The sequence below is a fragment of the Carettochelys insculpta genome, chromosome 6 (genome assembly GCF_033958435.1).
Source record: "Carettochelys insculpta isolate YL-2023 chromosome 6, ASM3395843v1, whole genome shotgun sequence".
Classification (NCBI taxonomy): Eukaryota; Metazoa; Chordata; order Testudines; family Carettochelyidae; genus Carettochelys; species Carettochelys insculpta.
In genome coordinates, this window is record NC_134142.1 from 33,413,867 (window position 1) to 33,437,796 (window position 23,930).

Genomic DNA, 23,930 nt, shown 5'->3' on the forward strand with positions numbered 1-23,930 from the left:
CACATTTAAACTGCTGAATAACTCCCCTGTGAAAAACAGAAAATTAGATACCTCTTTAAGGTATCTCAAGTCAGACATCTATAAACTGAGGCATTAGTCAAAATCAGTAATCTCTGCTGAAAAGTTAGGCCAATATGTTTATACTAGTGTCCTATATTTGTACTAAGTAATACGGATTAATTGCATAAAAGTCACTGATATGCCCTTGCCCCTTTAAAAACAGGTGATGTAGCTTAAAGCATTAAATTCTTACCTTTCAGTCCAAAAAGAAACACAGACTCAGGAAGCAAAGGGGGCAGATGCCCTACTACAGCAAACCAATAAAGTGCCATCCGTAGATCACTAATTAGCATTTGCATGGTAACTGATTTCATATCATAGATACTATTTATCACCTATGTACTTATGTGGCTCCCATGTCCATAATATCTGGAGCGTGTGCTCCACATTGTTGTTTTAGTTGTTAGACAGACAAAGTGAGTGAGAGAAAAATTGCCCTTCTGTGTGCATAGGCATGTAAAAGACTTGTCTTCTCCCCCAGGGAGTTCAGTCTTGATTTATAATTTTTTTTGTATACTGCCTTGCATGAAACACTAGGGTTTTTACGCTTGTTTGTCGAAGTGGGTTTTAGTGATGGACTTGAAGAGGGGCTGGAGACAAGGCAGATTGGATATTTCAGTAGTACCCAGTCGTCTCAATTAGATTAGATAGCATTGAACCTAGGGCCAGAGCCTCAGCTGGTAGGGATCTAGCGCCACTGAAGTCAACATAGCTCATGGCTTCCCAAACTGAGGGGTGTGCTCCCCTGAGGAGGTGTTAAGAAATTCCAGGAGGGGTGCGAGGTGCCCCAGCCGCCACCTCCCCGCCCCCGTTGTTACCCCTAACCCAAGGAAGAGCCGGCCCTTGCCTCCAGCTCTCAGCCCCTACCATTTTGCATGGGTGACCTGGAGCATTCACTATAAAAAGCAGACAGCTGGTGAAGGCCCACATGGAGCTAGCTGCCTCCTGCAAAGATGAGTGAGTGTGGGTTGCCGGGGGAAGAGGAGGATGTGTTTAGATGAGAGGCTGGAAATGCATGGTTTTGGGGGAGAGGACGGGAGGGGCTCAGGCAGGCGGCTGACAGGTGGATGGGGTGGCTGGCCTGTGGTAAAAAAAAGAAGTGGGGGGTGAGGGTTTCTCAAAAATCAAAAGCGGGCGTGATGCTGAAAAGTTTGGGAGCCACTGATATAGCTAAAGATCTTTTTCTTCCTATATCCAGTTTCATATTCCTACGCCACTCCAGAACTCTAGTGTATACCTGCTTTTAAAGGTAACAGAGAGGAAGCCGTGCTAGTCTATACACTATCAAAACAAAAAGCAATCAAGCAGCACTTTAAAGACTAGCAAAATAGTTTATTAGGTGAGCAATTCTGTCAATGACCTAAAGGTATGTGTGTTACTGAAGAAGAATTATCGCACCGTTCTGGAAAGAGAAGCAGCCGAGCTGGCTTTTATATTCAAATTCGGCACATTAACACGTGGTTTAAATCGTGATGGGAACTTCTGAGTCACTATAGGGGCTCGTCGGCATACTTGGCTCAATCTAATTCTTGACCTTCCCCCCACCCCTCCACTCTCTGATTTGCTCACCTTGATTATCTTTTTCTGATTTGTCCTCCTTGCTTGCTGTTTTTGGTTCTCTGTGTCTTAAATATAGAGTCTGTTCTGGTCTGGCTATGGTCTGAAGAAGTGGGTCTGTCCCACGAAAGCTCACCTAATAAACTATTTTGCTAGTCTTTAAAGTGCTACTTGACTGCTTTTTGCTTTTAAAGGGATTTGCTTGACTAAGGAATTCAGGAGTGGGTTCACTGAAGGCCTTCCCTTTTTATTATGGTGTTGTGGCAATGTGATACATTCAGCAACTGGTGCTGATTGCTTGTGCAACCGTGTTTGGGTCATTTATCAGAAATATAATCAGAACACTTTTGCCCATTTTTAACTCTGGGTGAGCCAACATGTTAAGGAAGTCATTAGTCTCAAATAGAACTCCTGTCAGATGGGAATTCCTCAAGGGACCCTGTCTCCATGTTCCTTCTCCAAAAAACATCCCTAAAAAGGAGTTTTAAACCCTCCTCAGGAAATTACCTTTTTATGTTAACTTTCACATGAACAGAATCTATCCTTACTGTGAAGCGATAAGAGCCAGGGTTCAATGGGAGGTCAGGGCCATTTGCACAGAGGCTCTGTGGTCAAAGATGTAGCCATGACCAGAGGTAAAGGTGATGTACGTCTGCTTTAGGCCAACAAATTTACAAGTGAAGGGAGAAAGTAACTCCATTAAACCTCCACTGTCTTTCCAAGTCCCTTCATATGACACAAGGAAATTAATATGTAAGGAACATGACAACAGGAGCTCAGTACTGCTGAAGGATTTGGAGAATGTGTCCTTTAGAGATCATGTGCATGAAAATGCAAAGGTGTGCATATGTAATGCCTTGTACACAAAGCCTGATGGGTAGCAGGTGAAGCAATTAGGTTTCATCTATTGTAAACAACGTGCTGTTGTAAAGTCACAATTTACGCTATCACCCAGTGTAAGAATTGTGGAGTCTCACCAATGCTTGAAGTTGTTGTGGGGGTACAGGGCAGTCATCACTGCAGTGTAAGATACACATTGCACAGGGCTCCCTCCACCTAAGCATTGTGAAGTGATGGGGGAAGGGATAGTGGTTGGCTATAAAGCTGTAGGACTGGTTTGACTAGTTCCTCCCCCACTCTGACTGTTCAAAGGTAGATCTAAAGATGGGTCTACAGTTATTCTGTGAGACTCCACCTTGGTGGATACTGAGATGCTGTGGCGAGGCCCAGAGCTGAATACTACTATGAACTGAAATCACTGGTAGCTGAAGCCACAGAAAGCTGGAATCACAGGGTTTTGCCTGCAGCAAAACCCACAAGACAACAGAGAGGTGGGCAGCCAGTAGGAGAAGCAGCGGACGGCTGGCAGGAGCGGGTGGCTGGCAGGCACAACCAGCAGGTGGCCGGTAGGAGAAGCAGTGGGTGGTTGGCAGGAACGACCAGTGGGTGGCCAATGGGGCAGCTGGCAGAGGCAAGTGGAATGCTGGACCAGCACAAAGGTGGCATTGCCTCAGGCCCAATGAGGAAATGCATCAGGGTGATGTGTCAGGCCCTGCAAGGACTGGACAGAGTTGTAAATAGGGCATTTGAAGCGGGGGTACGGAGAAAGTTTGGGTGTGTGGATTGGCTCTTTACAGTATTGGACTGGTGAGCCTGAGAGGCAAAGGACGCTGCTCAATCCATTTGAGCTGGAACAGTTACTTGAGGGTTGGTTATGAACTCTAGGGCTACGTCTACACGTGAAGCCAACATCGAAATAGGCTATTTCGATGAATAACGTCCACACGTCCTCCAGGGCTGGCAACGTCGATGTTCAACTTCGACGTTGCGCAGCACCACATTGAAATAGGCGCTGCGAGGGTACGTCTACACGCCAAAGTAGCACACATCGAAATAAGGGTGCTAGGCACAGCTGCAGACAGGGTCACAGGGCGGACTCAACAGCAAGCCGCTCCCTTAAAGGGCCCCTCCCAGACACAGTTGCACTAAACAACACAAGATCCACAGAGCCGACAACTGGTTGCAGACCCTGTGCCTGCAGCATGGATCTCCAGCTGCCGCAGCAGCAGCCAGAAGCCCTGGGCTAAGGGCTGCTGCCCACGGTGACCATAGAGAGAGAGCGTCTCTCAACCCCCCAGCTGATGGCCGCCATGGAGGACCCGGCAATTTCGACGTTGCGGGACGCGGATCGTCTACACGGTCCCTACTTCAACGTTGAAGTAGGGCGCTATTCCGATCCCCTCATCGTGTAGCCGCTATTTCGAAGTTAGTGCCACTACTTTTGGAAGGTCCCGTCTCCATGGGCAGTGCACGATTTGAAAAGCCGCACTTTCGAATTGCCGCGGCCGCCATTATGCTAATGAGGCGCTGCATATTCATTGCAGCGCCTCATTAGCATCTTTCAAACCCGCTCATTAACATGCCCCTTTCGAAAGGAAGGGGCACGTGTAGACCCAGCCAAGATGAAAAATGCTGCCAGGTTTAGGCCAGGGTTAGCTAGGACTAACAACCTCTGTTAATTACTGTTCATTTCCTACCCTTCCCCTCCATATATACTTCCCTTGTGCACTGCTTGTCATGTCATTTCTTGGCAATTAAACACTAAGGCAAGAGCAGTCTCCTGTCCCTTGTGTCTGTGTAGTGGGATTCAGGTTTTTGACTGGGGTTCCTCAGAGCTGTACCAGGTTATATCGCACAATACCAAGGTGCTACAGGACCGCTTGCTTTGTTTTGTGACAATACCCATAAATACACGATCATAATATTTTTAGTTCTTTATGCCTTTGGTTTCTAAAATAATCATTTAAACACTACTGAACTAGAGATCATTTACTAGACAAAATGATAGTGAAAGGTGCATACTTCAGCTATGTCTACACTTGCATTCCTTCTTCGAAAGAGGAATGCAAATGAGGGAAATTGAAAATGCAAATAAGGCAGTGATTGACACATCTTGTGCTTAATTTGCATACTCCCTTTTTGGAAAAATCTTTCGAAAGAAAAAAAGCAGTGTAGACAGGGCTCTTTCGAAAATAAACCCCATCTTCAAATAACCCTTCTTCCTGAAACAAAATAGGAAGAAGGGTTCTTTCGAAGATGTGGTTTATTTTCAAAAGAGCCCCATCTACACCGCTTTGTTTTTCTTTCAAAAGAATCTCTTCCAAAAAGCGATTATGCAAATGAAGCATGAGCTATGTCGGTCATTTTCAATTCCCCTCATTTGCATTCCTCTTTTGAAAAAGGGATGAAAGTGTAGATGTAGCCTTCATGAACTGGGAAGGACTCTTTCAGCAGCCAGTCAGAACTCTTTTGAGTATCCCCTTTGGAGAGAGGGCATATAGAGCACTCACAAGCTGTAGGATAACACCGACTGTCTGGGACCACGGTGGGAAAGGAAATGAGAACTCTTGGGAAGCTGGGAACTAAAACAACAAGGACTGTTTTGTATCACAACTTGGCTTCAAGGAATTAAGAACAGACCCTGTCTTGAGATACAGCACTGTATTGTTGGTTCTGTATGTATTTCAATCTGGGGAGATTACATGATCTGCATAAGACCTGGAGAATTTGAATGGGACTGTGGAATCTAAACTTTGTACTTTCAACTAGTTAGTGAAACTCCGAAGAAAGATGTAGTATTCCTTAGTGAGGGGGGAATAGGCACATTTTCAGAGGCCCAGTTGCTACTACTCTGTGGCTACCAATCTCTCCCATAGAAACACAGCTGCTTCTCTCCCAGAGGTGCTGGCACAATTTTGATAATGGGGGTGCTGAGAACTGTTGAACCAAATTGGAAATCCTATATATAACTGGAAATCACTTCAAACCAGGGGGTGCTGCAGCTGTCCCCTCACCCCTAATTACAGTACCTACACTCCCTCCCTCACAGCCACATTCCCACTCGTTTCCTACTCATTTCTGGGAAAACAACCCTTTGGAGTGTTGGTTTGAGTGTGTGGGAGCCTGTTCAAGACCATGCTGGGATTTTTAGCATTATCTTGTATTGGAAAATCTCTCTGGATGGGATATTTAAAAAGTCTCTCTAGTCCTGGCCCTCTGTTCTTAGCCCTGTCCTCTCCCCCACGGAAAAAGCAGAGTTCTGCACACCTGGATGTGACACTTGGGAGGTGCTATGGGATCAAGAGCTCAGAATACTGGAACTAGGCACTATCTTTATAATGGGTGAATGGCAGACATGGGCCCAAACTGCAAAACTCAGAGCAGGCTCCAGGTTCCTATTTTGAGCCTTCTATAAAATTTTCCTTGGTTCAAATTTCAGATTTGGTTTTGGCTTATTAGATAGGAGCCAGTAATAAAATTCAGTTCTGGATTTAGATTGGGGTTCATACTCCATCCTCTATCTCAAAGACTGGGCTATTTACATTCCTGTCTCACAGAACTGGAAAAGACCTTGAGAGGTCATTGAGTCCAGTCCCCTGCCCTCCCGGCAGGAACAAGCACCATCTCTAACAGATTTTTTTTTAATCGATTTGCTCCAAACCCATAAACGGCCTCTTTGAGGATTGAACTCACAACCCTGAAAAAACGAGAAGTCCTGTGGCACCTTATAGACGAACAGATATTTTGGAGCATAAGCTTTCGTGGGCAAAGACCTGCTTCATCAGATTGCTTATGCTCCAAAGTATCTGTTCGTCTATAAGGTGCCACAGGACTTCTTGTTTTTGTGGATACAGACTAAGATGGCTACCCCCTGATACTTCACAATCCTGAGTTTACAAGGCCAAAGCTCAAACCACTGGTGCATCACTAGCATGGTTTTTATTGTTTCAGAAAACATAAAGCAGGAAGCACTTACATGACAGTGTTCCCCACTGAGTGCTGGCAGGTGAGTCAGAACAATGAATGTGATCCTTATTTTGCAGTACAGTCTGTGGGACATCCTATTATAGTTGAGCACTAGGACCCAGCAGAAAGTTTCCTTATTTCTGTGCTTTTAGCAGTACCTCTGACACAAGGATAGCTCAGTGAGAATGGAGTCTGGGTTATGGCTGCAATCTGTCTATAGGGATCGTTCCAAATATTGAACAAAACCAGAATGGAAGGATTAACTGTGAGAACATACAATAGCTGCAACAGCAACTAATGCAGAAGGAAGCAAGAGCAAAAAAACAAAGATTAAAAGGTAACTAAAATGGTTCTCATTTCCTGTCTTTTAATCTTTGGCTCTATGTTTAGCATTGTCATCAGAAGCCTGTAAATGTTCAGGCAGCTGCATTGGTGCACACTTCTGATTTCCAGGTTTTGTCCCCCATCCCCAGAAAAAAAAATGCATTGGTTTCAAAGTGGATCTACTGCATGTTGCTTAAACTGTATAAGGATGTCAGATGGACAGTAACCTCATCCAAATTAGTTTAGTTCCAAAAGTAAGTTCCTATAAAAACAAACTAACAAGCAAAAAAAAAAAAAAGTTTTGCAGGCATTTAGTTGCTAAGCCTTCTTGCTTCATTTGTTGTGGAAAAGCGGAACTTAATTGATCTGATCAGGTAATATCTTAATTTGTAGCTTTCTGGGATACATTGAAAATGAGTTACAAATGGCAAAAACGTTCAAGGGCTGGATCCTACACAGTCTGTACTTGGATAAAACTGCCATTCGCTTCAAGGACTTGCAGGACAGGATTTTCCTAATTTTGTAGTAGTGTTGGTTTGGGTAGTTAACATTACTGTTAGTCACTCAACTCTGTTGTTTTAATCAAATTTTCAGATCTGTGGTTGCGATTTAGATCAAGCTTCAGATCAATCAGCTGTTGCAGATTTTTTAAAAGATTTTAAAAGAATAATTAGTAACATTTTGGGGGAAAACTGCCAGGCCAAAGCTGCTAAGAATTCTCTCCACTTTTTGCTCACCTTGTGGAAAGATATTTTAGGAGGAAAAAAAAGTGAATTTTTGCCAGCAGCTGTAGGGTCAAATCCTTCAAAGATGTTAAGCACTTACTGTGAGGTGCTGAGCCCCTTATGCCACTGAACACATCACAGGATTGGACTCTCAAATTGCTGGGTGTTTTGTTTCCTTTTAATGTTAATAAGCTGAATGGTGGAAGTTCTCAAATACAAGCTGTGCTTTGGGTAATGCCTCTGAGGACCGTTGGGGTGGATGACGATAATAATTTGAAGATGCATCTAATTTGAAAGGAATAGGTTATTGCCAGTCTCCATGTGGAGACTGCCATAGTCAGTGTGCTTCCAGTTCCTTACACAAATGGGCATTTCACTGACCTTAGACTCCCTGTTCTATTCCTTTTGTTCCTGTTCCACTGTTTTTAGATCTCCATGTTACAGAAAAGCCTAATTCATACTTTACAATTAATATATGTTTGGCTGGCGTGCACATGCCCACACAAAATGATTCTTCAGTTGTGTTGGCAAATTTGTCAACAATGATCTGCGATATTTTCCTCTTATCAGGCTATCTGAACCGATCCTGCCTTTCTGCAATATTTACTTCTCACTTAACTGGACTTTTTATGGGATTATTTTTTCCAAAATATATATGTGATTATTTCCTCAGCAAAATAGGCATTCCTCCTTCCCCTTCCACCCCAACATATTTGTTAGGCTGTGGTCAACTTTTGTTTTGTATTATCCAAATATTTTGGTAAAATTCTGTTGTGTTTCTCCAGTATTGTGGTATACACAATTCAGTTGACTGAAACTTTAATTGCAGAAAACAATGTCATGCTGTAGTATCATATAAGTCAAGCAGACCATTTCTGCGTGGGTAGTGCATAAATAGATTTCTTAATATAATGATTAGATTGGAATTTTTCATGCACAAACTGTTTACACTGTGACAGGGTAAATCAAAAGTAAACATGAATAAATAATTGAAATGAGTTTGTGCATTATTAAAAATTCATGGCAACTGTTATGAGCACAATGAATTCCGCAGCAAAAGCCTATTTTTCTCACAGTATCCCATGCATTAGACCGCAAACTGAAGCGTGAGCCCTTTGCAGCTGAAAATATAAGGCCTTCTAATGTTTGCAGTCGAAGTGTTACGTGTCATTAAAGTAGCTCTCTTGTAAAAGAGGGACTGTCCCAGGAGCTGTAAAATCTATAAACACTTTTCTGATTGGCTTGAAAATTTAGACACAGGAAGTGGATCGTATCTAATAGCAGACAAGTGGAGACATTGTTGTCATGGAAACTGAGAAGACTACCTCCCCCCCCCTCATTTATTTAAAAAAAAAAGCCTGCATGTCATCAGAAATGCCTGCAGAACATGTTGGCTTCTGCTGGCTTTCCCACAGCATCTGTTGAAACCTGAGAATGTGCCTGTCAAATCAAGGTCATTCATTTTACAACAAAAACTGCGGCACCCTCTTTCATATTTCATATCTATATTTCAATTCAGACTTTTGAGAGAACACAGAGGTAAGTGGATCAACCTGCAGTCCTTACTCAGGCAAAATGCCCATTGATTTCACTGGGAGTCTTGCCTGAGTAAGACCAGCAACGTTGTGCCCAGGAGATACCTCTGCTGAAGTTGCAGGTTTTATACTATGAAAAGGTTAAGACAAAAAGGGCTGGAGGGGGACAAAAGTATATAGATGACTATTATTTTCATTTGCCATTGAGTCAAACTAATTCCTTGCATAGCTCCCATGGCTTCCCAAGGATCTATAACAGATTAATGAGGCCCACTTTGTCTTCATTGATTCCAAAACATCTTGCAAGTTTCTTACTTAAATTTGAATGCTAAGGAAATGTCACAATTCCCTTTCATATCTTGAGTGGAGAAAACTTGGAGTGAAAGAGTGTTGGCTTTTGATATCAATAGTTTCCATTGGAGCTTCTGTTTGATTCGGGAACACACTAAAGGTAACAACTGAGATATGAAAAAAAAACCCCATACTATATGAGCAGCGTATACAATGCAGGAAAATGAAGACTGATAATAAACAGCTACAATTATTGTTGTGGTTAATTAAAGGTTAACTTTGGTGTACTTCTGCAAAGTTTCTTGTGTCTGAGAGGGAAGAGCCGTTTTGAGAGGAAAGACTTCTGGGAGTTGATTTCCCCCGTCCCCTCCTCTTAGCTGATGCTGATCTCAAGTGTTTGGACAGAGGAATGACTTCGACTATTTATTACATTTGCTCTGACACATTTAATTTGTTTCCTTGGACCCTTGTTTAGCAGAGTTATCCTTACCAAATGGTGAAACACTTGAATGCTTTGCCCTCAATATAAATAATCAGTCTTGAAAGCTTCTAAAATGACTAGTTTGACCTTTGTTTTCTCTTTACTTGCATATTTTATGGGTTCTTATGGAAAAACTAGTTGAATGCTGAGCAGTTCTTATAACTTGAGGGCCAAATCTGAGTTAATGATGAGCTGAAATTGGTCAGAATCCTACAAGAGACACTCTGCACATTCCAGCTCTGGACCTTTACTTTCTAAAAAACAAAGGACTGGTTTATATATATTAAGGCCAGAGTAGTGTATAGGTGGGGGGCCTTTAAATCAATGTAAGTGTAAGGTACTCCCACCTAAACACCCTTTACACTGACGGCGGCCAGAGTGCAAATAAGAATGAGCCTCTAGGAGTTCTAGAACTAAAGCACATCAGCTTATCATGCAAATATTGGTTCCAGTACATGTTAGTAAATTCTCTGAGATTTAGATAATTGCATAACTTTATCCAGCTAACAGTTAATTAATCAGATGTCGTTTTTAATTTAACTTAAATGAAGAATGTAAGGCTTAATGGCAAAAGCATTCTCTCTTCTAGCAAAGAATTTCCTGTTGTCAGGAGCTTTCTTATCTGTAGGAACGTTCATTGGCAGGAAATATGTCAGTTACTTGTTTTTACAAACTGAAGGAAATGAACTGGATTAGTTAGCTGCTTTTTCAATTCAGACTTCATTCTTCATGGTCCCTAATGTTTGTGTAAAAGAGTTTATCTCTGATCAGTTTAGTTTGTAAAAGTTTTATTATACCAACCACTTATCTGTACTCTTTGACATGCGAAATGCAAGATACAATGAGAAGCAAAATTATGTTTGGTTTTGTTGATCCACATTTCCTCCACCCTTCCCCCTTTGACAAGAGTGGATTGTAAAAGTGAGCATCTAAATTGCCTGCTTGCATGCAAAATTGGCATTTGCATGTGCAAAATGGATAACAAATTTCCTGGATAGCCACTTTGCACGCACAGATTTCTTTTCTCCTATAAAGGCAAGTTTTTGAGGGCATAAAATTGAATATTAATTATTTTATTCGTATTCCTTTGCATTTCTAATCCACCTTTCACCTATGGATCACAACACAAGCTACTTTCAAACATTAACACAAAATGTGTGAAGCAGGAGGTATAATCTCCATTTTGTAGAGGAGGAAACTGAGGCACAAAGTGGTCAAATTATTAGTCCAAGTTACAAAGCAAGTGAGAGGGAGAGCTGGGACTAGAACTTAGATTAAGTCTCAGGGTTTAGGTTTGCTCCTCCCAGTCTCGGCTCCGCTGCAGTCTGTAAACCCTGGAAGCACCAAGTGAAGTTAGGTGCCTAAATTTGTGCCAGTAAATTTCCTTAGGAGCCATGTGGCTCCCTTGATTGTACATGCTGCTTCCTTACTCTAGGCATTCGTACGCCTAGCTCCTGCCTAATTCTCAAGCCAAGTGAAGACAGGCATTTAGCTAGTTAAGTTAACACTGGGTACCAATCTGGTAGGTATGTTCAGCGGCCACCAACCTGCTGGCATCCCGTTTGCAAGCTGGATGGAGCAGGCAGTGGCTACTTTTAGCACACTGGTTATCAGGGGGTGATGGGTTGGGGAGACAAGTTCCCCTCAAACACTGTGGGAAGGAGGAGCAGGGGGCCAGTGGCTGTCTAACTCCCCCAGGCCCTGCACTATGGGGGCCCCCCGCATCTGGTGATTAGTGGAGGCCTGGTGGCCAGCAGGAGGGCTTGATCCCTCCTGCACTTTCTGGTGGTGGCAGAAAGCAGCATTATCCCCCCTCCCAGCCATGTTGTTCTGCTTTCTGCTGCTAGTGAGTGCGAAGGGTGGTTCCACCCCTTCCCCAAAACCTATATCCCAGTTACATGAACCATGGGAATAGTGGGGAGCCTGGCACTGGCAGCAGGGGTTGGGCCCGTCATCTGTCTCAGAGGCAGCAGCAGGAAGTGAAGTGCCCCAGCCTGAGCCCTCTCCGTTCCCCAGCTCCCAGTTGCATCTCTTGAAAGAGGGTTTATGGGGGGGGAAGTGTGGAAATTGCCCTGCACTTACTGGTGGTGAGAAGCAGAGTGATGTGGCTGGGAGCTGGCAGAGCAGGCTGGGTCTGAGTCACTCTGCTTCCCCGCTACCTCTGCTGGTTAGTGTGGGGCAGTTCCCCTGCTGCTAGGCCCCTCCTTCCAGTTTTCTACGTCACATTACCCAAGGGAAGGGGTTGGAGATGGGGTTGGGGGGCATCTTGGTGGAGTGAGGATGGAGCATGGGCAGAAAGAGGCAAAGCCTGCAGTGGAGTAGGCGGGAGTAGTGGGGGGAGGAGTCACGTGGGGTAGTCACATGACTAGTACCCTCCTTGTGTCCCTCTGCAGCAGTCACCACTGTTGGTTATAACATTTACCTGAGATGCAGGACACCCAAGTTCAATTCCCCTCTCTCTGCCAGAGGAGGAAGAAAGCAGTTGAACAGATGTCTGGATCTCCTGCGCATTGTGCTCTGATGACTGCACTAGGGAACAATTTGAGATGGGATTCCGTCAGTCTCTCCTGCCGAAGCTGTTCCATGGTGCATTAATAATGAGTGATTGGAACAGAGGAATGGGTTCCTCCCAAGGGGGTGCTCTAATCTTGGAATTAACGGTCATTGTGATCTCTCTCTCTAACCAAACGACTGTTGCATTGTGGATAAATACTTTGCCAGTCACTGGACCAGAAAGAGAGGGAGAATGGCTCTGCCCAGCATTCCAATTTCAAGTGCTTTTGGGGATAAAACATGCACCAATAGAAAACAACTGGAGGTGAGAGTTTGCAGGTGCACTTTCTGTTTGAGCTCCCTCCAAGCTTGAAGCTGCATAGATCCAGGGTTAGAAGCCAGTGATAAAGTTGAGGTTCCGCCACAGCTTTGGATTCTAGCCCCAACCTGTAAAACTAAAATTAAGTGCGGAGGCTGTGTTCAGATTTGGATTCAGGTCTTTAGTAATAACTAGACATTTTGGAAAAACACATTATTTTCGGCTAACAAGGAGTATTTACTGTACTAAGCTGAACTTTCTGCTTGACACAGAACAGTTACATAAGCTTACAAGAAACAATCTAGTATACTAACAAAATTCAAGTACTAGTTGCTGGATTCAGAGATGTTTTGTCACTAAGCATAATTCCTCATAGAGGAAGTTGCCAGAACTGATGTACATCCTCGAAACTCAACACCATACCAAGTAGTAAAGTATTGAGACCATCTTGCCTTATGTGTATTTGCAGAATTCAGACCTTTAGCATAACACTGAAGGAGGGAAAAGTGCAAGATTTTAAAACATGTCTAATGAATTCATATTTGGGGCCTAGCAGCAGGGGAACTGCCCCACACTAACCAGCAGAGGTAGCGGGGAAGCAGAGTGACTCAGACCCAGCCTGCTCTGCCAGCTCCCAGCCACATCACTCTGCTTCTCACCACCAGTAAGTGCAGGGCAATTTCCACACTTCCCCCCCCATAAACCCTCTTTCAAGAGATGCAACTGGGAGCTGGGGAACGGAGAGGGCTCAGGCTGGGGCACTTCACTTCCTGCCGCTGCCTCTGAAACAGACGACGGGCCCAACCCTGCTGCCAGTGCCAGGCTCCCCACTATTCCCATGGTTCATGTAACTGGGATATAGGTTTTGGGGAAGGGGTGGAACCACCCTTCGCACTCACCAGCAGCAGAAAGCAGAACAACATGGCTGGGAGGGGGGATAATGCTGCTTTCTGCCACCACCAGAAAGTGCAGGAGGGATCAAGCCCTCCTGCTGGCCACCAGGCCTCCACTAATCACCAGATGCTGGGGGCCCCCAAAGTGCTCAAAGAATACTGTCAACACAACACTGACCAGCACACCATTACACAGACACCCTCCCAGCAGCATAAGAAGAATAACTCCACGTGGACTCCTCCTGAGGGTAGAAATAACAGTCTGGACCTATATAGAGAATGCTTTCGCCGACGTGCACAGGCAGAAATTGTGGAGAGACAGCATCGTTTGCCTCACAGCCTCAGTCGTGCGGAACACAATGCCATCCACAGCCTCAGAAACAACCCTGACATTATAATCAAAGAGGCAGGTAAAGGAGGAGCTACTGTCATCATGAACAGGTCTGACTACCAGAAGGAAGCTTCCAGACAACTCTCCTATACCAAATTTTACAGGCTACTTTCCTCAGATCCCACCGAGGAATACACTAAGAAACTACACCATCTGCTCAGGACACTCCCTACACAAGCACAAGAACAGATTTATACCAACACACCTCTAGAGCCCCGTCCGGGGCTATTTTACCTATTACCCAAGATCCACAAACCTGGAAATCCTGGACGCCCCATCATCTCAGGCATTGGCACTCTCACTGAAGGACTGTCTGGTTATGTGGACTCTGTCCTCAGACCCTATGCCACCAGCACTCCCAGCTATCTCCGAGACACCACTGACTTCCTGAGAAAACTACAAGACATTGATGACCTGCCAGAAAACACTATCCTAGCCACCATGGATGTAGAGGCTCTCTATACCAACATCCCACACAAAGATGGAATAAATGCTGTCCGGAACAGTATCCCTGATGATGCTACAGCACATCTGATGGCTGAGCTCTGTAACTTTATCCTCACACACAACTATTTCAGATTTGGCGATGACATATACCTTCAAATCAGCGGTACAGCTATGGGTACCCGCATGGCCCCTCAATATGCCAATATTTTCATGGCTGACCTGGAACAGCGCTTCCTTAGCTCTTGTCCACTAACACCCCATCTCTACTTACGCTACATTGATGATATCTTCATCATCTGGACCCATGGGAAGGAGACTCTGGAGGAATTCCACCGGGACTTCAACAACTTTCACCCCAACATCAACCTCAGCCTGGAACAGTCCACACAGAAGATCCACTTCCTGGACGCCACGGTTCTAATACATGATGGCCACATCAATACCACCCTGTACCGTAAACCTACTCACTGCTACGCCTACCTTCATGCCTCCACCTTCCATCCCAGACACACCACATGATCCATTGTCTACAGCCAAGCACTAAGATATAACCGCATTTGCTCCAACCCCTCCGACAGAGACAAACACCTACAGGATCTCTATCAAGCATTCTTGACACTGCAATACCCACCTGAGGAAGTGAAAAAACAGATCAACAGAGCCTGACATGTGCCACGAAGCCTCTTACTACAGGACAAGCCCAAGAGAGAAACCAACAGAACACCACTAGCCATCACCTACAGTCCTCAGCTAAAACCTCTACAGCGCATCATCAGGGATTTACAACCCATCCTGGACAATGATCTCCCACTTTCACAGGCCTTGGGAGGCAGACCAGTCCTTGCCCACAGACAACCTGCCAACCTGAAGCAAATCCTAACCAGCAACTGGACACCGAACCACAGTCACTCTAACTCAGGGACCCATCCATGCAACAAACCTCGTTGCCAGCTCTGCCCACATATCTACACCAGCAACACCATTACAGGACCTAACCAGATCAGCCACACCATCGTGGGTTCATTCAGCTGCACATCTACCAATATAATTTATGCCATCATGTGCCAGCAATGTCCCTCTGCTATATACATCGGACAAACTGGACAGTCTCCATGTAAGAGAATAAATGCACACAAATCAGACATCAGAAATGGCAATATACAAAAACCCGTAGGAGAGCACTTCAATCTCCCAGGCCACACAGTAGCAGACTTAAAAGTAGCTATCCTACAGCAAAGAAATTTCAGGACCAGACTCCAAAGAGAAATTTCTGAGCTACAATTCATCTGCAAATTCGATGTCCTCAGCTCTGGCTTAAACAAAGACTGCGAATGGCTGGCTAAATACAGAAGCAGTTTCCCCTCCCTTGGTGTTCACACCTCCAGATCAACTGCTGGTAGTAAGCCTCACCCTTGCTGACTGAGCTAACCTTGTTATCCCCACCCTTGCTCTGGCTTATTTATACCTGGCCCTGCAGATTTCCAAGACCAGCATCTGATCAAGTGAGTCTGTGCTCACGAAAGCTCATGCTCAAAACTTTTCTGTTAGTCTATAAGGTGCCACAGGACCCTTCGTTGCTGTTACAGATCCAGACTAACACGGGTACCCCTCCGATACATATTTGGTTTGTTACTGGCCCTCCTGGCTGAGCCTTTTTAGATTCCAAAATCTAGTCTCCCGAATAACAGTACAAAGAATAAAATAAAGTGAACACAGGGAAATAATGTGAAATATGTAATTTAAATGAAAAAATAATGATCACAATTTTCAAAAGCGAGTGCACTAGTGGACTTTGGGGACACAACTTGAAGCACTGTAAAGGGGCCTGATTTAAAGTGGAAATCTCTATAAAAGAATTGGGTATTATTTTATTATATCTGTGCTTTAGTTTCCCTCTCTGTGTAAAATGGAAATAAGCTTGATACCTCTTATCATCTTGTGTCTTGATTAGTGCACCTTTTATTTCTCTGGCTTTGACATATGCACACTTGCCTAGTCCATATCGATTCAGAATATGCTGCAAAGATAATTTTCCTTGCCCAGGGTCTGCAATTCATGACTCTTTAAGGACTTCTTTGTAGCTCCTGATGCTATAATTGCAAAGTAAAAAAAAAACAAAAACCTCCTGATGTTTCGATAGATGGTGAATGTCTAAAAGCCCAACAATGAACAACTCGTATCTAAATAGCAAACCCTATGTGATCTCGAAATATTGGATAACTCTGCCTTTAATATGTGCAGTGCATTGTGGGATATGATACTGTATCTGTGTTTTGATCATGTTGCTAATAAGGTCTTGATTTTGAGAAGGAAAAGGAAGCTTGTGACATTCCTGCTGTGAAGGGCAGTGCGCATTTTAAGAAAAACTAAAATTAAATGTGAAGTAAAATTGGCATAATTAAAGCGGGGTTGGAATGGCTTCAAAAAGATGAAACTCAAAGAGGAAAACAAATAATTTCAAATTGAATGGACCCAATCATTTGCATTTATGCTACATTTGACTAGACTCCCTTTATGCCTCATTTGCAATGAGAAATTCACCACCAATAAAAAATGCAACCTCGAGAGGCATTTTCCCAAAAAACATACTACTTTTGCTGAAGAGTATCCAGCTGGAAATGCCAGAAAAAAGGCCATGGAGGAGCTGCTATGCAAAGCAGAGCAAAGTAAGAACACATTTGGTGAGTGGGTGAAATCACCAAGTAGCATAACTGTGGCTATTTTGTGGCAACTCAAGAGATCGTGAAACGAGGAAAGCTGTTCATGGATGGTGAATATATAAAAGAGTGCTTTATCAAAGTATCAGAGCCACTGTACAGTGATTTCAAAACCAAAATTGTTCATAATCTAGCATCCTCCGGAGAGAGAGAAGATTTGGGAGTGAAAGTCAGGAAGACAGTGGTATAAACATACACGTAAAGTGTGAGGAAATAGAGTACGTAAAAATGTCATGAGCATCCTGGAGTAAATGTATCTCATTACAAATAATTGTGTGCATTGTTCTTAAAATAGGGGTTACAAAAATATGGTTTGATGTTATTTATTAGGATCACCTAGTATTCACATGCATTGTGGCTCCTGAATTATTTTTTATCGAATTCAAAATAAATGGCTCTTTTTGCTATTTTGGTTGCTGACCCCTGCCCTTGCCCATCACTTTGACCATACCATCTCTCTTCTGGTTCCCCTTTCTCTATCACATCAATCATATGCTGTCTGTCTTCACTTCCAAGGTCCTTCATAGCTTCTTCTCACCCTACCCATCTTATCTCACTTGTTATCAAGATGTTGATTACCACCTCCTGTCTGCCCATGCTGCCAGCCTCCACTGATCAATTGGTACAGGTTCACACACATGCCGTTGTGCTTCCTCTGGTGCTGCTCATTTTGCTTGGAAGAAGTCCCTCCTCAAAACTACTGCTTGCCCTTCTTCAAACCTTGCCTTTCAACTCTTGTTTCTGTGATGCCTACAAAAAACTGAGAACTGCTAGGCTATAAGACCTCTGAGATATATGGATGGAAAGAGAAATCTAGGTGATTATGTTCTTCAATACTTTGCTCCATCTAGGTCACCTGACCTTGTGGAAGTTCAACCATTAGATGTTCTTATCTTTAGTTGGGACTAGGCCTCTATTCTGTAATGGCATGCAGGGTGATTCTCCTCCGATGTCTGGTGGATTTCACAAAATCCACACTTGCTGTGGGGTAATCTTCTAGGTGCTAACCATGTCTGCTTTCCCTGACTCTGCTTCATTGTACAGTCAAAGGGATTCATGTAGCAAGAGTTCTTAAAATGTATTCCCTGGGTAATTAGAATCAGTCAGCCAGGAAGGAAGGCAATCCCCTGTGTAAGGACATTGGGGATATTAGGACTCTGCTGCTGCTCAGGCTGAGTGCTGGGTCCCTCAGCTTGAACCTAATTGCAAAATACTTACCAGCTGGAGATATTCCTTCACATCCTATTCATTTCATCTGAGTTACCTATCATAGCTTCAATGACAATATACTAGACTTTAATGAGCTTAAAAATAAGACAATCCAAGGTAGGCTTTGGAAAGAAATTCACAAAGATGTTAGCTTTATTGTTAATTGCTTCTTGTATTGTAAAACATTAGTCACTGCTCTTTATTAGTCCTGCATTGGCCCTGCCTTGTATCTTGAATTCTCCCTGCCCTGGACACCTCTGTAACTCCTGATACTGTACTGTTTCTTTTTATATTTAGCTTTGCACAGTGGTCAACCTTTCCCCTGGATATGTCGTTTTCCAGCACAGCCCATATATGCAGCCTTCCTAGTCTGATCCATCACAAGAGAACCTCAGCTTCCTCAGTAGCATCCTCCCACTGTGAATTTCACTGCTGCCTGTGCTTGGTGTGAAAGGGAGCATAGGTAATTATCAGAGTTGTGCTCAAATCTGGGTCCAAGCTTTCCCAAAGCTCAGGGTTGTTTGGAGCTGAGCTTTAAAACAGACTCATCTCTACAGGTTCCCAAGAAACTGGTTAATGTGTACATTTTACCTTTGCATTTTATACATCCTTTTGGGAAGGGTTTCAAATATTTCAATCCTGGTTTTTATAACACTCTCTTTGAGTTTTTCTAGCTTCACGCTTTACAGTGAGAAACTGTATTTTAATCATTCACTTACATACTTTTCACTCCGTTAACACTCTATTTTTTTACCCTTGTGCACAGGGTGAACTGCTTAATCTGCTCATAAGGTGCCTAACCCTGCTTTACACAAGCACCTGTCTTCAGGTGTAGAAGTCCCTGCATGGAGCTGCAATTTTGCTTTTTGGGCCAAAGGGCTTTTTTTTTTCCTTTTTTGATTGGATGAAACCAAACATGCAGGGATATTTTTGGTTTAGGTTATTTAGAAAAGAGAAATGCACTAAGATAACAGGAAGAGTCGGGGGTAACTCACAAAATAAAGAGAATAGTTAAGTGTTGGACCTCCTTGACTCTGTGAAGCTATCACAAAATGCAACTCAAAGGGCCTGATTTACAAAGACAGTGGGGTTAATTCTGATGTCATTTACATCATTTCCACACCATTGTGTCATTGCTCATTTCATTGCTGATCTATACTGTGGCTAAAATGCTTGTTGTATCATTGCTGGTTTATACTGTAGCTAAAATGCTTGCATAATCTGGATGTATATTTACCATGACTGCACAAGTTTCTGCATACAGATAGCCAGTTCAGAGTTGCAATGTCATGGTAATTGAGCACGCAGATTTAGTGCCCTAATTCACACCTCTGTGTTTTAACAGCTCTTCATACCTACACCCCAGTATAAAATCAGGTTTTGAGCTTTTATAGTGACTTTTCTTCTTTTTAAAATACAAACTAGACATTTAGACTAATATGTACATCATTAGTATCAGTATTATTTTATTCAGATGCTAAGAATATGATGGGTACTTTCCAAACCCTTAGGAAGGCAAACTCCATAGTCCATACGTTTTCCACCTATGTGCTGTGGATTGTGTTTATTCCTAACTAAGAAATCTTATGGAGGACTGATCCAGCCAGATTTTCCACTAAGTATGATGGATTGTAAAGTAATCATAAATGTTTCTTTTTTATTATTTGAAGTTGATGACAGTTCTTTTAGTATATGAATGACTAAACCATTTCTACCTGTTTTGAAATATCTAGCATGTCTTGTGTTAATGTAGTTTAATTTTGTTCTTGGGATCATGGTTAGTGCACATGGCTGACTTCAATCTTGCAGCCCACTGAAACGAACGAGGCCACTCCTGCAGCCCACTCGTTAGCCTTGGATGGTCTGAGATTTCCAAAGTAGTCTGTTTATCCATTTGAAATATTTTAAGGTCCAGGATCTGCAAGTGAAAAAAAAGTTGAAAGAGATGCAGTGTAAGAAGACGGGGCAGTGGAGGACTTCAGATTTCTTGTAATCATCTCCTTTTAACTGAAGGTGGTGGTGAAGGCCAGGCCAGACAGGTACAAAGAAGGGGGTGATGTGGTCAGAGCAGCAAACAGGGAAGACGCCTGTGTCTTGTGTGCCCTGGAAAGATTGATACTGACCTCAAAGAGGCCAGAGTTCAGAAGGTTACAGTAATAAAGATGAGAGATGACAGCCAGAGTCGTCCTATCCACAGATAAGCTAGGGCAGCTGCCCCAGGCCCTGTGCTTCTGAGGGCCCTGTGGACAGGCGGGAGGAAGATTAACAGAAGTAGGGCATGGGCGACAGGAGCAGGCTGCAGCAGCAGGGTTGCTTCCCTCCCATGCACTCACCACGCGGCGTGAGTGGCATCCTGCTCAGCTTTGTGGTGCCTTTCTGGCCTGCTGAGCCACACTTCTCCACAGCAGTGGGAAATGCCACTCAGCGCTGCCCACAGAGAAGCAGGGATCGGCGGGCTGGGGAGGCACGATGGAGCGGAGCAGGCTGCTCCTCACACTGCATGGTGAGTGCAGCGGAGGGGTACGCTGAGGGAAGGCAACCGCATCCTGCTGCTGCCTGCCCCTGCTATCCACACCCTGCCCCAGGTAATCCTCAGCCAGGCTGGTTGGGGAGCAGGACAGGGGACAGGGTTTATGCGGCACAGGAGGCAATGCCCAGGGCCCTGCATCTGAGGCATTTGTGGGGGTTGCCGTGGGCCACCCCTTCAGGACAGCCCTGATAACAGCCTAGATGAGGGTTTTGCCTGGGTGGAAGATAGAAAGGTAGGATCTCAGAAATAGTGGGTCACATCCTCAGCTGATGCAACGTGCCATAGCTCCACTGAGCTCACTGGTGTTACAATGATTTATACCAAGACAGGCTCTGACCCCCTGTGCGTGCCAAGAAGCAACAATATTTGGACAAGACCTGAATGTGAAGGGTGAGTGAAAGGGAAGAGATAAAGATGACCCCCAGAGTCCAGGTCTGAGCGACAGAGAAGATGGTAGAGTATTTATTTGACAGCAACAGTGAGTGGGGGATTGGAGAGAGTTTGAGAGGAAAGGTCTGGAATCCACTTCGTTATGTCAACTTTAATTTGATGAGAGTCCAGGAGATGTCCATAAGTCTGGCTGAGATATGGGAGAAGATAGAGCAGGACTGGTGAGGGAAGTTTGTCATCCCCACAGAGATGGTAGCTGAAGTTGTGTGAGTGGATAAGACACAAAGAAGAGAAAAGAAAGAAAGGTAAAGTACTGAGTGACAGAGGAGGACGTGCTGAAAAATTCTGAAGGAACGGCTGGGTTGTTGAAAGGTAAGGAGAGCCAAGGGAGGACAGATATCAAGCAGGAAAGAATTACACAAATTTATCTAGTATCTGAAGTTTGTGAAAGAGACCGACACCAACTTGTTGAGAGACCTGGGCCATGACTAATCATTTATACAATTATTAACCTTTGAAAAGCTAAGCCATCAATAAACCCAAGCTTAACAACTATGTCCAAATTTTCATATAGGCTGTTGTTGCAAAATAGTCTAATGTTACAGTGCAGCAGACTTCAATGTCCTGGGGATGGCTGTAGCAGCATCACTAATTTATGCTGCATGGTGCTTCTGTGACAGTTCTTATGCAGAGCCCTGCTTGTTATTTTTCCATGAAAGGGATGCTGTGGCTGCATAGTGTTCTTACAGTCTGGATGAGCTTAGAGACACCAGGTACAGTTAATATTGCTGAGGTTTGATTGAGGTGTTCTTTTTTGGTAGGGGCAAGGCAACTGGGGTACTGTTTTCACTATGTTTCTCTCCTTTTCCATCTTAAATTTTCTCTCAGAATCTGAACAATTTTGATTTGCTATGTTACTTTGGAAATGACTGTTGTGTCTGGTACAAGCTTATTGACTTAAATGCATTGGGCTCAATTCACACCTGGGGAAATTTCATTGATGGATTTTTGTTATGGCCTTATAGAGACTGATTCTGATTCGAGTTCTCTGAATCGAATTCCTCTGGTTTTAGTGGAGTTAGCCTAGATTCACACTGGTGGCGTTCAGATCTGAGTTGTGCCCATTGTATGTGCAAAGGGAGGCATTGTTTGTTGGTATTGGCTGGCTGGTTTTCGCTCTGCCAGATGCCTGATGTGTGAGACTGATGAGCAATGGTCGGGGAGGGTATCTGCTCCTCTGTTTCTCTAGCTGTCAGCTGTGTGACTGGAAATGCCCAGCTTTGAGTTAGAGGAATTCAGAGTCGGATTATTGCTAAGGAACTTCAAACAGGTGCGGGGAAGCCAGAGGATTTTCTTTAATATAGCGTAATAGCAGACTTGGTGGGATACTGAACATCCAGCCCAGACTGGTATGGGTTAAATCATTGCAGTCTGATAGATGTGAAATGACTTTAGAGGTTCTCTGTCTATTTTCTGGAAGATAAAATGCCCACATTTTCACTATAATTACTAAATTGGTCTTACATGGAGCCCTTGTTTGTAGTCTAAGCAGGAAGTCCAATAACTGAATAAGTGTGGTGATTGAGCTACTCTCTGAACCATTTCAGAACTGGAAAGCAGTGACTCTGAAAAGGAGTTAAGGGTCACAGTGTGCAAGTAACTCAACATGAGCTTCCAGTGTGAAGCTATGGCAAAAAGGACTGGCACAGTCCCTCACTGTGTAAACAGGGGAAGAGTAAGCAGGGCAAGGGAGTTGAGTTTGCCTCTGCAAACGGCACTGGTAAGGCCAACATTAAAATGCTATTCCAGTTCCACATTTTTAAAAGGATGTTGAAAAAGTGGAGAGGATTCAGAAGAGGGCCACAAAAATTATTTGAGCGCTGGAAAAAATGTCTGATAGAGAGAGATTTAAAGAGCTCAATCAGTTTAGCTTATCAAAAAGAAGATTGAGAGGTGACTTGATAGTGGTTAAGTTACCTTCATGGGCATAAAATACCAATACTGAGTGAGGAGCTCTTTACCTAACAAGAGAAAGGCATACTAAGAACCAGTGTGTGGAAGCTGAATCCAGACAAGCTCCACTGTGAAATTAGGCACACGTTTTTAAGAGTAGGCTTGTTGGAACAGACTACGAAGGTAAATATGGGATAGATTATCCATTTCTTGATGTCTTCAGATCAATATTAGAAGCATTTCTGGAAGATAAGCATTAGCTAAGCATAAATTATTTGATTTAGTATAGGGGTAACTGGGGGTAACTGTGGCCTGTGATAAACAAGTCAGCTAGATGATCTAATGATGCTTTCTGGCCTTAAACTCTGAGAACAAGATTGAGGTCTATGGCTGGGAGTGTCTGGGAATGATTAGACAGCCACAGCTTGTCTTGTAATTTGTACTGTGGTAATCAGTGGATTCATTCTGCATGAGCATCAAGCTCAAAGCTTTTCCAATCTTAAATTCATTTAAGAAGATAAACAATCTCACCTTAAACTAATGCATGACAGAGGCACACAATGCATACTAGCATTCTGTGTAGCTTTATATGGGAAGAACAATCCACTCTAACAACCTGCCTTAAAAATTACAGGATTTGTTTCATGCTGGCAGAGCGTATTAAAGAAGAGTTTGTTGCTGGTTGTTCACCAGAAGAGGGTAATGCCTGAGCATTAAAATCAGTTTACTTTCCCTTTAGCACTATATTTAATAGCTCCATAAGAAGTCGGAACTTCCAGTAGCTTTGAACTGTGCCTTTGCCAGTTAGT

At 43.6% G+C, this 23,930-nt stretch overlaps 1 protein-coding gene across 1 annotated transcript in view; it reads left to right on the plus strand.

The window, feature by feature from the left end:
- Positions 1-6,626: 6,626 nt before the first annotated feature.
- FOXN3 (forkhead box N3) overlaps positions 6,627-23,930 on the plus strand; it is a 352,205-nt gene continuing 334,901 nt past the window's right edge. Inside the window, exon 1 of the mRNA XM_074996645.1 lies at positions 6,627-6,760. The gene's annotated coding sequence lies outside the window, so the exon portion shown is untranslated. The remainder of the gene's footprint in view (positions 6,761-23,930) is intronic.